This window comes from Nansenia antarctica (assembly GCF_963989245.1).
Source record: "Nansenia antarctica genome assembly, chromosome: 7".
Classification (NCBI taxonomy): Eukaryota; Metazoa; Chordata; class Actinopteri; order Argentiniformes; family Microstomatidae; genus Nansenia; species Nansenia antarctica.
In genome coordinates this window covers 32,395,762-32,408,543 of record NC_137677.1, presented here as the reverse complement: position 1 = coordinate 32,408,543, position 12,782 = coordinate 32,395,762, and positions in this window count along the sequence as shown.

The following is a 12,782-nucleotide window of genomic DNA, read 5'->3' as shown; positions in this document are numbered from 1 at the left end:
TATATGACACCACATCACAGACAGTCATACACATCTTATATGACACCACATCACAGAAACAACTACAGATTGTAATCTTTCAAATGATGTGTTACGACCCCATATATGGTCTGGGGATATGGGGTGTAACAATTAGATAAAACGGTGGGGACAAGAATCAGAGGAGATGGGAGAATATAAAAGAAACAAGATGTATTGTAAAAGTGTCAACACAAACAGGTTTCCGAGAAACACATGAACTGAAATCTACTCGATAAAAGAAGAGTTAATCTGATGTAGAATAATAAAGGATAAAGTAAATTAATTAACTGAGCTCGGGGTATTTATAGTTACCTAGTGGCTATACTTACTGTAGGTAAAACTGTAGGTCAGAACAGACGGAAGGTCTTACCTGAGCATGACAGACAGAAGGTCTTACCTGAGCATGACAGAAGGTCTTACCTGAGCATGACAGACAGAAGGTCTTACCTGAGCATGACAGACAGAAGGTCTTACCTGAGCATGACAGACAGAAGGTCTTACCTGAGCATGACAGACAGAAGGTCTTACCTGAGCATGACAGACAGAAGGTCTTACCTGAGCATGACAGACGGACGGTCTTACCTGAGCATGACAGACAGAAGGTCTTACCTGAGCATGACAGACGGACGGTCTTACCTGAGCATGACAGACAGAAGGTCTTACCTGAGCATGACAGACGGAAGGTCTTACCTGAGCATGACAGACAGAAGGTCTTACCTGAGCATGACAGAAGGTCTTACCTGAGCATGACAGACAGAAGGTCTTACCTGAGCATGTCAGAGCGCCACAGCCGACGGATGGAGTCACGCTGCGTCCACACCTCATCTGGGAGCACAACACACCAGGATCCAGGTCGTTGACCTTGTGTGAGCTGCTGTTCCCTCCCAGACAAACAGGCTTCCAGGCCTCGTCCTCCTCCACCAGCAGGTGGCCAGAGCAGGCGTTCCCTCCCAGCTGCCCCGGCAGACCCTCGCTGCCGTTGTAAAGACGGAAGTTGGTATGATCTGTTTAAAGGGACAGTTCAGAGTCACTAGCCATCTTCCGTCGGAGACTGAAGACCTCCATCTCTTCTATACAGTATATAAAAAATAAAAAATAAAATGTCCTTCTATCACAGAGATTGCCAATGGCCCCTGGCCTGAGCTAGATTACTCTTCCTGCTACGACTGGTGGATTGATGATTCACTTGCTTAGTCAAATGTATCGATTGTAAGTCGCTTCGGAATAAGGCGTCTGCTAAATGCCAAAAATGTAAATGTAAATGTAAGTTCATCCAAATTAAGTAAATTACATACTTGGTTCCTTGAAAGAAAGTCTATGGATGAGGCCAGTGTATGAGCCACATGTGTTGTTCTAATTATCTGGGCAATATATTCTATCAAAACGTGACAATGACAGATGTCATATAAACAATGAGTATCATGGTTAACACTAGAACAGCCATGAGAGTAAGGAAAACTGTTATATCTTTGCACTCGATCAAATTTCAGGACCCTCCTTTCATGACTTTTCCTAGATATGTGCGTTCTACCACCCAGTATCCTTACATTTTCAAAATCACATCAGATTTAGACCTATTTGCGACACCATATGATAGCTTTTTGTCATCCTGCCGTAGCTTCGTTCGCCAATAATTTCTCCCGGGGGCAGCGAATTGGCATTATTTTGGTTCCAGCTTCATTAACTTCCACGTAAATAGATGTGGTCGGACTGACTTCCTTGCAGTACAAGCTAATCTAATTCTTTTGACCTAATAACTGAAACGTACGACCTTTTTAGGCCTTATAAATCGGACTGCTGGATTTTAGACTTTTACGGCTTTTTAAGACCAGCGCGGGAACCCTGTGAATAACGGTTTGCGGTTACTTGAGCAGATGACAGAGACGGGTTACAGTTAGGGTTAGAGTTAGGGTTAGGGTTTGCGGTTACTTGAGCAGATGACAGAGACGGGTTAGGGTTAGGGTTAGAGTTAGGGTTAGGGTTTGCGGTTACTTGAGCAGATGACAGAGACAGGTTAGGGTTAGGGTTAGGGTTAGGGTTAGAGTTAGGGTTAGGGTTTGCGGTTACTTGAGCAGATGACGGAGACGGGTGTGCAGCTGCTGCGGGGCTCCCTGGTGCCACACTGCCAGAGGAAGCTCTCCCGCCCGCTGCAGGACACGTGTTTGAAGGAGGCGTGGCGGTCGACGGCGGGGAAGATGTCCGGGTTGGGGATGGTCTTCTGTGTCCCACAGTTGAGCTCCTTGCACACCAGGTCTGCCGCTGCAGCACCTGAGCCAGAGCAGAAGATTCAGCCATTGGTCATTCACTAGAGAAGACACAGTTGGTGGTCATTCACTAGAGAAGACACAGTTGGTGGTCATTCACTAGACTGTGTCCATTCACTAGTAGAAGACACAGTCAGTTGGTGGTCATTCACTAGGGAAGACAGTTGGTGGTCATTCACTAGTAGAAGACACAGTCAGTGGTCATTCGCTAGTAGAAGACACAGTCAGTTGGTGGTCATTCACTAGAGAAGACAGTTGGTGGTTCTTCTTCTTCTTTCGTGTAACGTCAGAGGTCCAACTCGGTGTCGCGTAGCCATGCCCGCATCTCTGGTTCTAGGTCGAAGAGGCTGGCTTCTGAGGGTGGTCTATATAAGGGGCAGATGGTGATTATGTGGTCGGCGGTCTGCTCTGGGTCACCGCACTCGCATGCCGCACTGTCCGCCAGGCCCCACACCTTCATTGATGTTTTAAAGCGACCGACACCAGTTCGTAGACGGTTCAGTGTGGTCCATTGCCGGCGTGGTAGGTCGTCTCCTCCAATGGCGCCATCTCCTGGGTCCCAGATATAGCGGTGGATTCGGGAGGGCCCGGCTGACTCCCACTCCTGCTTCCAAGCTGCTGCCAACCATGCATCTCTGGAGATGTCCTCAGAGGTGGAGTTGAGCATGGCTTGTGCTGCCTTGTTGTAAGGGTGGCGGGTCTTGAGTCGGCTTGGAGGTGCTGGTGTTATGGTGGTGTTGTGCAGGATGTGCCAGTCATGCTTTTGTGCCTTCCTGGCCAGGGCGAGGGTGGCAGCCTCCCGTCGGAGGCCGGCCGGTGCTATTCCCGCGAGGACTGGCAAGAGGGACACAGGGGTAGGCTTCAAGCATCCAGTTAATATTCTCAGGGAGGTATTGATAGCCACGTCGACCTTTCTCGCATGAGGGCTTCTGCTCCAGACTGGGGCGCAGTATTCCGCTGCAGAGAAGACCAGGGCTTGGGTGGATATTCTTAGCGTCTTAGCGGAGGCTCCCCAGGTTGTACCAGCAAGGCGGCGGATCAGCGCGGCCCTGGATGTCACTTTGGCCTTGACTTCTTCCAGGTGTTGCTTGAAGGATAATGTCCGTAAGTTGGTGGTCATTCACTAGAGAAGACAGTTGGTGGTCATTCACTAGAGAAGACAGTTGGTGGTCATTCACTAGAGAAGACAGTTGGTGGTTATTCACTAGAGAAGACAGTTGGTGGTCATTCACTAGAGAAGACACAGTCAGTTGGTGGTCATTCACTAGAGAAGACAGTTGGTGGTCATTCACTAGTAGAAGACATTCTGTGGTCATTCACTAGCAGCCTTGAATATACAGTGCCCTCCACAATTATTGGCACCCTGAGTAAAAAGGCTTATAACAAAAAAAACGTTGGGGGAATTAGCTTAATGTCACACTGAAAAATAATAAGTTAATTATTATTGATTGAAGTACATTTATTCTGAGAAAAAATCATCTGTTATCAAATATCAAATAATTATTTCTAGCAAAAGCAGAGGTCTTACTCCAGGTGTCAGAGCAGAAGTGGCCCCTCTGGTTGGAGCGGTCGGTGTACTGGACCACGCCTGCACATTTAAACTCCCTCAGACTCAGCTGGATCTTCTCTGGAGATAACAAACGTAATATTAATTCATTATTAAATAATAGCTATTAAACAGCTTTCATTTGAGTTTTTATGCAGTTTCATTGATATGCACCCATAAACAAGAGTGATTAAAAAGTCAGAAATAATTCAACATTTATCAAAAGAATATTGTTTTTAAATTAATAAAGAGTAATACTTTAATGCGCCGAAGCTCTAGTCAGTGTATCCTCTCAATGCATTAGTTGTGTGTGTTGGTTAGAGTATAATTTAGCATTAGTCAACATTGCCATTACAGAACAGACTCATACAACACCCAATGTGATTAACCAATATAACTTACATTTGGTTTGTTTTGTACAGTATTTCACATTCTTATGTTTTTATCTTTTTTGACCATGTAAAATGCACTTTAAACTGAACGTGAACTTAAACCAACACTCTTCAAACTGTGACCCAGAATCCCAGCACACTTAATATTATTATTATTATTATTATTATTATTATTATTATTATTATTATTATTATTATTATTATTATTATTATAATAACAACAATAATAATAACAATAACAACAATAATAATAATAATACTACTACTAATAATAATAATATACTTACCTAGACAGTGAATCTTTAAGACCTGGTCCTTGCTGTATTTGCTGACCTCCCAGCCAGGGAAGGGGCAGTCCCACAGGTGTTCCTCGTTCCCCCTGCACTGCACCTCGTTCATCCAGGTGGGCACGCCTGCCTGGCGGGGGTGGTAGATGTCAGAGGAACCGTTTGACCCCCCGCACCCGATGCTCTTGCAGATGACGTGTTCGTTGGTCTCGTTCCACAGCTGGTCCCCCACCAGACCCCACCGCCCAGCATGGAACAGCTCCACATAGCCTTCGCATGGCCCCGCCCCCCCAGCCAGGATCAGACGGTCTGAGGTAAATATGAAGATAAGTGATGTTAAATATGAAGATAAGTCATGTTAAATATGAAGATAAGTCATGTTAAATATGAAGGTAAGTCATGACCCTCAGACCCTGTGGCTCAACCGTTAGAGCCGGCGTATAATGATCGCAAAAGGTCGGCAGCTCACAGCCGTTCGAATCCCTGGTGGGCCACGTGTAGGAGTGTCATTGAGCCAGGCACTGAACCCCTAATTGCTCCAGGGTCACCTTCAATGGCTGTGACCCCTGACCCCTGGCCTAGGCGCCCCCTCTAGAGCATACATGCATTTGGTCGTACTCTGTGCAATGACAAACTTTGAATCCCTTTTTAGACCTTTTCATGTACTAGAAATTTCCTTTGATAAAATGAATAAATTACAACTGCAAGAGCACCCATCTTAATATATGGATACAGAGAGTACAAACATTAAAATGATTAATTATTCGTATTTAATAATTATTGAAAAAAGTATTAATATTAACAATAAAATAAAATGAAACCTGTTATAGTATTCCCTCATTCCCATTTCAAAAGTCTGCTTTTAGGATTAGTTGAATAGGTAAGGTTTAGATCAAATATAGCCATTTTGTAGCACTTGGCAAAAATATATTATAATACAGTATATAGTAGTAGTAGTAGTAGTAGTAGTAGTAGTAGTAGTAGTAGTAGTAGTAGTAGTAGTAGTAGTAGTAGTAGTAGTAGTAGTAGTTTATTAAATGTATTATAATACAGCATATAGTAGTAGTAGTTTATTAAAGGTATTATAATACAGCATATAGTAGTAGTAGTTTATGTATTATAATACAGTATATAGTAGTAGTTTATTAAATGTATTATAATATTATTTGATTACATTATTTAATGTATTAAAATAGTAATACAAAAAGAAAAAAGCACCTTGAGTTGCATTTCATGTACGAAAGGCGCTATATAAATAAAGCTTTACTACTTACTTACTTACTTACTATAGTATTAGTAGTAGTAGTATTTTATTAAATGTATTATAATAAAGTATTAGTAGTAGTTTATTAAATATATTATAATAAAGTATTAGTAGTCGTTATTAAAGGTATAATAATATAGTATATGCTGTAGTAGTTTATTAACCTTCCTCTTCTGTTGACGGTAAAATCTGACCGAATGACTTTGTTTGTAATCATAAATAGTGTTTTTCATCCCATTGCCTCAAGACCTTATGTTATCCTCCACCCTAGGCCCCTGAGCATATACACTTGATTGCATTGAATTGCATTGCATTTTGGACGATTTATTGAACCGTGTCACACCTATGATGTTTCCGGTCAGAATTGACCGCCATAGGAAATGAATGGGTAATAAAAATACAAATAAATCAATAAATCAATACATCCCATACAACAATGGAACGGGAAGAATCTCAGCTACAACACTAACTAAATAATTTCCATCTCCAGTACACACAGCCTACATGGCAGGCATTTTTATAATATACAGTAATGTACAGTAAACACTATCTTTGAACTTGCTGCAAAATTATAATATGAAATTAACCCCTGGTGTCATTGATGTCAACCATCAAAATTGGATAAGGGGTTCTCACTGTGCAAAACACACCGGTCAATTTTGACCGAAAGTAGCAAAGTTGGAAAATGAAACAAACAGAAGAGGAACGTTAATGGTATAATAATATAGCATATGCCGTAGTAGTAGTCGTTTATTTCTGTCATTTTTGTGTGTGTATGAAAATAGAAAATAGAAATACTATCGGTCAAAAGTTTTAGAACAACTACATTTTCCCAGTTTTTATTTAGCAACAAATCACTCAATAAGTTTAATTGAGTCCATAATGCAAGGATAATAGTTGATGTCCTTTTGGAATGAATATCTTTGTTCTTATATGGTTTCTGATTGCGTAGGGTTCAACTGCTCGGTTATCTAACGTTCTTAATTCTTTGTCACAACTGCTCCACAAGTATACCCCCTTTTTAACATTTTTTTTAAATGTCCTTACCCGTGTTGTTTTTAAACATACCTATTCCCCTGAGTTCATACTGTCTCTGTCTAGTTTAAACCAACCTGGTCTCACACGGCAGCCGTCAGAATTCGACGTCTGTCGTTCGTCTCCAAACGTCGAATTCCGACGAGAAAACGAGCTCTGAAAGCGCAGGGGTGCGCCTGTTATGTGCGCCTGTCGGGCTGCACACCACATTTTGAGATACAAGCGCTTCAACGTTCATTCATTTGGAACTGCGAGAATGAGTAACGTTAGCCCGATTGCACTTGCATTAATAAAGCGTTATATAAATATAATTTATTATTATTATTATTGCCTACAGCTAATTGTTACAAGGTGAGAGCTAAAATAACATACGTGTAACGTTAGCCAGCAATAGCTAGACTATATATATATATATATATATATATATATATATATATATATATAGATATAGATATAGTCACTATATAGTCTAAATGCAACCTGGTCTCACACGGCAGACGTCAGGATTCGGATGTAATATTAAACTCCCATATTTATTCTTTAAACAAACAAATCTGGGGGAGTGGTCGGAGTTAACGAGATATTGTTCCAATCCATTACCTGGCCATTACCTGCCTGTGAAAAGTATGAAAAGTTTGCATTGCCTAGCGTATCAAATACCATGACATAGATTCAGACTTTTATGTCTTGAAATCAGAAGTCCTCCCAAGCCAAAGACAAGATAGGTTGTCTTACAATCCGTGCGTTTAATTGCAAACTTCCACATAGCCCCCCCTCCCAAATTTCGTTGTTTGGTACCTGTACTATATCAATGACAATAAAGACCATTCATTCATTCATTCATACAAAACCGCCAGTTCACCGAAGCTCTCCTTTCCTCAACGCAACACCCGCCCGCCATTTTAAGCGTACCTAACTCTATGGAGGGTGGATCGTGCCACATTTAAATGCAATACACACATCGGAATGCAATACACACATCGGAATGCAATACACGTGTAACACTAAATACAATGCAAAAATACGGCATATTTGTGCCAAAATAAAATCAATGTGTATTACATTTGAGCGCAGCGTATTACTATTAGTATTATTATTTGGTCATGAGTGTATTCCATTGAGCATGTGTATTACATTTGGTCACGAGTGTATTCCATTGAGCATGTGTATTACATTTGAGCGCAGCGTATTACATTTGGTCATGAGTGTATTCCATTCGAGTGTCGGTGGAAGAGTTTGAAGCAGCGGAGACAGGGTTGCCAGATGGGCTGGTTTTTTGTGGATTTAGCTGTTTTTAGACTGGTTAGGCTCGAAATTGTCAATCCCATCTGGCAACCCTGAGCGGAGAGTCTACAGATAGTATGTTTACAGATATCGTACTGCTGGAGATGCACTCCACACGTTCTTAAAAGAAATAAAGCTTTATTATACTTAAAACAATATTTTGTATGTGTTTTTTGAGAGTTCTTTACATCAAATTGTATACATCATGTCAGCTGTGTGCCAATCAATCAGGGGGGTGGCACCTGGGGTGGCCAATCAGATTTCAGGGGTGGCACGTGCTACCCCAGGCCACCCCCTGGACACGCCCCTGGCTGCACTTGCATTAATTAGTTAGGCCACATCATTAGTTAGGCCACATCATTTTGAGATACAACCAACGGAGAACAGATTTTAATAGGCCACATTTTGAGATACAACCAACGGAGAACAGATTTTAATAGGCCACATTTTGAGATACAACCAACGGAGAACAGATTTTAATAACAACAGCAGAAACTATTGTCATCTTCACTGTTTTATTCGCTGTCAATAGGCCTATCAAACTAGGCTATTTTACAACCCGACGGCAGTGCGCTTCAACGTTCATTCATTTGGAACTGCGAGAATGAGTAACGTTAGCCCGATTGCACTTGCATTAATTATAGGCTACATTTTGAGACCGGTCGGATCTATACATACAACAAGGGACACAGCACTTTCCCGTTTTCGCCATATTGTCAGGGTATTTGAGCCTGGGAAAAGCGCTATATAAATATTATTTATTTATCAAAGTGGGTGTGGCTTAGACAGTTAGGGGGAGTGGCTTGTATCAAAGTGGGAGTGGCTTGTATCAAAGTGGGTGGAGCTTGTATCAAAGTGGGATTGGCTTAGACACTTAGGGGGAGTGGCTTGTATTAAAGTGGGTGGAGCTTGTATCAAAGTGGGTGTGGCTTAGACAGTTAGGGGGAGTGGCTTGTATCAAAGTGGGTGGGGCTTGTATCAAAGTGTGTGTGGCCTGTATCAAAGTGGGAGTGGCTTAGACACTTAGGGGGTGTGGCCTGTATCAAAGTGAGAGGAGCTTGTATCAACGTGGGTGTGGCTTAGACAGTTAGGGGGAGTGGCTTGTATCAAAGTGGGTGGGGCTTGTACCAAAGTGGGTGTGGCCTGTATCAAAGTGGGAGTGGCTTAGACACTTAGGGGGAGTGGCTTGTATCAAAGTGGGTGTGGCCTGTCGGTGGGGCCGAGCCGAGTCGGAAAATATCTGAACCGTGTCTGTGGCACCTACGGTTGCGACGCTAAAGTCCTTTAACCTTTAATGTCACACTAGGCCCCAAAAGCCTGAATTAAAGTGCTGGGGTACGTTTGGGCCCAGGGAACGGGCTGCGAAAGAGTCACACTCACCAAACTTGACACACTCCTTCCCCTTCATGGGACAATGTACCATGTCAACTTTCACCCTCCTAGGCCATTCCCTAGAGGCCTTCATAGGTCTGTGCCCTTTGACTGAAAGGTGCTCCTGCTGGGGTACGTTTGGGCTCAGGGAACGGGCTGCGAAAGAGTCACACTCACCAAACTCTACACACTCCTTCCCCTTCATGGGACATTGTACCATGTCAACTTTCACCCTCCTAGGCCATTCCCTAGAGGCCCTGCACGCGACGAGGCGGAAAACTGTAGGGAGCTCTAGTGCTTGATTGGAAGTGCCGTTTGGAAAAAGACATCTTCTCACACGTACAGGCACACAACGAGTACAACATGTTGCATTTTCATGCCATTAGGCAACTTGTTTCCTAGCATAGCAGGTCCCTGCTAATATATAGCAGTCGGGTGCAGGGCCTCTAGGGAATGGCCTAGGAGGGTGAAAGTTGACATGGTACAATGTCCCATGAAGTGGAAGGAGTGTGTAAAGTTTGGTGAGTGTGACTCTTTCGCAGCCCCTTCCCTGGGCCCAAACGTACCCTTTTCTCCACAGACACACACAGTGGCCGTTTGAAGTCATGGAGGTATTTCAAAGTCCAAATGGACCTGCTATGCTAGGAAGCAAGTTGCCTAATGGCATGAAAATGCAACATGTTGTACTCGTTGTGTGCCTGTACGTGTGAGAAGATGTCTCATTCCAAACGGCACTTCACATCAAGCACTAGAACCTCCCTACAGTTGTCCGCCACGTCGCGTGCAGGGCCTCTAGGGAATGGCCTAGGAGGGTGAAAGTTGACATGGTACAATGTCCCATGAAGGGGAAGGAGTGTGTAGAGTTTGGTGAGTGTGACTCTTTCGCAGCCCGTTCCCTGAGCCCAAACGTACCCCAGCAGGAGCACCTTTCAGTCAAAGGGCACAGACCTATGAAGGCCTCTAGGGAATGGCCTAGGAGGGTGAAAGTTGACATGGTACATTGTCCCATGAAGGGGAAGGAGTGTGTCAAGTTTGGTGAGTGTGACTCTTTCGCAGCCCGTTCCCTGGGCCCAAACGTACCCCAGCACTTGAATTCAGGCTTTTGGGGCCTAGTGTGACATTAAAGGTTAAAGGACGTTAGCGTCGCAACCGTAGGTGCCACAGACACGGTTCAGATATTTTCCGACTCGGCTCGGCCCCACCGACAGGCCACACCCACTTTGATACAAGCCACTCCCCCTAAGTGTCTAAGCCACTCCCACTTTGATACAGGCCACACCCACTTTGATACAAGCCCCACCCACTTTGATACAAGCCACCCCCCTAACTGTCTAAGCCACACCCACTTTGATACAAGCTCCACCCACTTTAATACAAGCCACTCCCCCTAAGTGTCTAAGCCACTCCCACTTTGATACAAGCTCCACCCACTTTGATACAAGCCACTCCCACTTTGATACAAGCCACTCCCCCTAACTGTCTAAGCCACACCCACTTTGATAAATAAATTATATTTATATAGCGCTTTTCCCAGGCTCAAATACCCTGACAATATGGCGAAAACAGGAAAATGCTGTGTCCCTTGTTGTATGAATAGATCCGTCCGGTCTCAAAATGTAGCCTATAATTAATGCAAGTGCAATCGGGCTAACGTTACTCATTCTCGCAGTTCCAAATGAATGAACGTTGAAGCGCACTGCCGTCGGGTTGTAAAATAGCCTAGTTTGATAGGCCTATTGACAGCGAATAAAACAGTGAAGATGACAATAGTTTCTGCTTTTGTTATTAAAATCTGTTCTCCGTTGGTTGTATCTCAAAATGTGGCCTATTAAAATCTGTTCTCCGTTGGTTGTATCTCAAAATGTGGCCTATTAAAATCTGTTCTCCGTTGGTTGTATCTCAAAATGATGTGGCCTAACTAATGATGTGGCCTAACTAATTAATGCAAGTGCAGCCAGGGGCGTGTCCAGGGGGTGGCCTGGGGTAGCACGTGCCACCCCTGAAATCTGATTGGCCACCCCAGGTGCCACCCCCCTGATTGATTGGCACACAGCTGACATGATGTATATAATTTGATGTAAAGAACTCTCAAAAAACACATACAAAATATTGTTTTAAGTACAATAAAGCTTTATTTCTTTTAAGAACGTGTGGAGTGCATCTCCAGCAGTGCGATATCTGTAAACATACTATCTGTAGACTCTCCGCTCAGGGTTGCCAGATGGGATTGACAATTTCGAGCCTAACCAGTCTAAAAACAGCTAAATCCACAAAAAACCAGCCCATCTGGCAACCCTGTCTCCGCTGCTTCAAACTCTTCCACCGACACTCGAATGGAATACACTCATGACCAAATGTAATACGCTGCGCTCAAATGTAATACACATGCTCAATGGAATACACTCGTGACCAAATGTAATACACATGCTCAATGGAATACACTCATGACCAAATAATAATAATAATAGTAATACGCTGCGCTCAAATGTAATACACATTGATTTTATTTTGGCACAAATATGCCGTATTTTTGCATTGTATTTAGTGTTACACGTGTATTGCATTCCGATGTGTGTATTGCATTCCGATGTGTGTATTGCATTTAAATGTGGCACGATCCACCCTCCATAGAGTTAGGTACGCTTAAAATGGCGGGCGGGTGTTGCGTTGAGGAAAGGAGAGCTTCGGTGAACTGGCGGTTTTGTATGAATGAATGAATGAATGGTCTTTATTGTCATTGATATAGTACAGGTACCAAACAACGAAATTTGGGAGGGGGGGCTATGTGGAAGTTTGCAATTAAACGCACGGATTGTAAGACAACCTATCTTGTCTTTGGCTTGGGAGGACTTCTGATTTCAAGACATAAAAGTCTGAATCTATGTCATGGTATTTGATACGCTAGGCAATGCAAACTTTTCATACTTTTCACAGGCAGGTAATGGCCAGGTAATGGATTGGAACAATATCTCGTTAACTCCGACCACTCCCCCAGATTTGTTTGTTTAAAGAATAAATATGGGAGTTTAATATTACATCCGAATCCTGACGTCTGACGTGTGAGACCAGGTTGCATTTAGACTATATAGTGACTATATCTATATATATATATATATATATATATATATATATATATATATATATATAGTCTAGCTATTGCTGGCTAACGTTACACGTATGTTATTTTAGCTCTCACCTTGTAACAATTAGCTGTAGGCAATAATAATAATAATAAATTATATTTATATAACGCTTTATTAATGCAAGTGCAATCGGGCTAACGTTACTCATTCTCGCAGTTCCAAATGAATGAACGTT